This window comes from Piliocolobus tephrosceles, chromosome 16 (genome assembly GCF_002776525.5).
Source record: "Piliocolobus tephrosceles isolate RC106 chromosome 16, ASM277652v3, whole genome shotgun sequence".
Lineage (NCBI taxonomy): Eukaryota > Metazoa > Chordata > Mammalia > Primates > Cercopithecidae > Piliocolobus > Piliocolobus tephrosceles.
In genome coordinates this window covers 17,538,914-17,541,628 of record NC_045449.1, presented here as the reverse complement: position 1 = coordinate 17,541,628, position 2,715 = coordinate 17,538,914, and the positions used below count along the sequence as shown (strand labels likewise).

The following is a 2,715-nucleotide window of genomic DNA, read 5'->3' as shown; positions in this document are numbered from 1 at the left end:
AAAAAAAAAAAAAAAAAAAAAAAAAGTGATTAGGTCATAAGGGCAAAACCTTCGTGAATGGATTAATCTCTTTATTGAAGGAGTGAGCTCATTATCAAGATGCTGGATTTATTGTAAAAGTGAGTTCAGCTTTCTCTTGCTCACTTTATAGTGCTGTCTTGCCCTTCTGCCTTCCACCATGGGATGATACAGCATGAAGGCCCCCACCAGATGCTGGTGCCATACTCTTGGACTTCCCAGTCTTCAGAATTATGAGCCAAATAAATTCCTATTGTTTACAAATTACCCAGAGTGGTATTCTGCAGAAAATGGAGTAAGACAATTAGAGTAAAAAAAGTTCATTTGAGTAGGCATAGTTTTCCCCACAAAATTGCCTGATGGTCCTTACTAGAACCTTCTGGGTCCTAACAACCAAAATATTTCATCACATCCCCCTGAGTTCTTTGGGCCACTCTGAGTTCTATGACATTCAGATCATTTTCTTCCAAAGCACAGGTTCATCTTTCTTCACATTGGGGGTTTTCATTATTTAGACAGGGCTGACCCAGCCAGATAGACAGATCCTTGGTTTGTCAGCCACTGTGTGCAGGACCCAGGAGCTCTCCAACATAACTCTCATCAACTTCATGAAATTCTACAACTTGGAAGATTTCCTTTACTGCCAGCTTGCATAAGTAGACCTGACAGACAGAAGAGATACAGATGGGAGGGGCGGACAGATGCTGGTGCTAGGTAGGGTGAGATGCTTGAGTGGGAATGAAGTAAGTGGCCAGGACAGTAGTAAATATATTCATGTTTTAACAACTCTTACTTCCAACTCGGATAATGAATGCTCAGCTATGGGGCACCCCAATCATACAATTAACCGTATCAGCCCAAGATCTCTTGCATCTGGAGTTAGGGAAGGATGACATTCCATCTTGTTTAAGCCAGTGTTATTGTGGATCTCTGTTATAAAACCTACATCCTACCTAATACATCTAGTCTTTTGGTGGTAATTGCAATCGATTTTCCTGTGGGGACCATTCTTTCCCACTTTTGGCCCATGTGGTTCAGGCTGGGCTGTCCCTACCTTTAGGATGCAGAGATTGTCACATGACTCAGGTTTGACCAAACTGCCCCATTTGCCTGGCCACAGGGATTGGTTCAGGGATGGTTCGAATGACCTAAGCCCTCCAGGAATTTTGCTGGAAGAATTGAGCTTTGCTGGAGCCTCCAGGGGTAGTTGAGCTGGTCGACTGTGGGTCTGAAAACAGAGCCAATGGGGAAGAATGAGGAGTTGAGAGACATGGAGACACCCTCTGGGCACCTGGATTCAGCTGTGCCTGAAGCTCAGAAACCCCAGGACTTTAAGTCACTTGAGCCAATGCATTCACCTTTTATCATAAACCAGTTTGAGCTGGTTTTCTGTCACTTGCCTGAAAGAGAACTGAGACTTTACCCAGAGAAGAAAAATTTGGAATGGAGAGAAAAGGAGAATGAGCGCTGCCTTCAAAGATCTAAAGGGCAGCCTGGGCCTTGTGTGATCACACACAGACTGTGTGGTTCCAGTGGGCAGAGGGACTGGAGCAGGCTTCTGGCTCTTTATGAGGAACTTTCCTACAATTAGAGCTGTTCAAAGAGGGCCCCAGGCAACTTCAAGAGAGGGAGGAAGCTTCCCGTCTCTAGGGGTATGCAAACAGAGCCAGGATGTGGTGAAAGGAACTCAGGGTAACTAGGAGGACAGAGATCCTGTAATTTGTGAGTGTGACTTAGTACCTCCAACCAGCTTTCATGTAGAGCCGGAGAATATTAGTCATACCCAATCTTTAATTATAAAATATTTAAGATATTCAAGAAGGTATAGAAAATAATTCACTGATCACCCCTGCATTCACCACTGTCAGCTCAAGAAATAAAACCATCAGGACAGCTGAGCTTCTGACCACAGACACCTCCACCCTCCTGTCCCCACGCTGGTCATTAAGCTTTGACTACCCATGCATAGTCCTAAGGGATATGTACTTCAGAGGTCTTTTTTAAATAGAGGGGTTAGAATTGCCATGCTTTCAGGCCCTACAGATTTTTTGTTATTACCAGTGGTGGAAATAAAAGTGCTTAGCTACTAATAAAATATGTGTTTTCTTTCTTTTTTAATAATAGAAAAGTATGACAAGAGCAGTCCCTGAATAGTTTTTGATCTTGTTTATATAAAAGCCATTTCCTCACCTCCCCTCCCCACCTCCGCCACCCAGCCTTCCCGCACCTCCCTGTTTCCAGCTCTGGATTCCATCTCTGGGCTCTATTCCCTGCTGATAATCACAATTCCAGGATTGAGACTGAGATAAGGCATATCAAGCACTTTGCACATTCCCTGGCATATAGTAAGCACTAATTTTAGCACTAGTTGTCATTATCGCTGTCACTGCCATCTCGGGAATTGCTCCACCCCCGTCCCCTCCCCTTGGCAGGAAGTTGCCAACCCTCCACTGCCTCTGCTCACCCACCTTCTCCAGGTTGTCCTGAAATTCCACTGATTTTACCCTTCACTACCTCCCAGGCCACAATCTCTGCAACTGGTTTCCTTGCCTTTGGTCTTAACCCCCCATTCACCCTCCTCACGGTGGCCCAAGCAATTGTTCCTTTCCAGTATGTGACTCCCTGGCTTGCCCCCGCCTCCGTGATGCCCCCAAGGCCCCATCCCTGCAGACTGACTTGCAGGTTCCTCAACTTCCT

At 45.4% G+C, this 2,715-nt stretch overlaps 1 long non-coding RNA gene across 1 annotated transcript in view; it reads left to right on the top strand.

Moving 5' to 3' along the window:
• Positions 1-282, top strand: part of LOC111526161 — a 4,457-nt gene extending 4,175 nt beyond the window's left edge. The window contains exon 4 of the long non-coding RNA XR_002726274.1: positions 152-282. This is a non-coding gene — a long non-coding RNA (uncharacterized LOC111526161). The remainder of the gene's footprint in view (positions 1-151) is intronic.
• Positions 283-2,715: the final 2,433 nt, after the last annotated feature.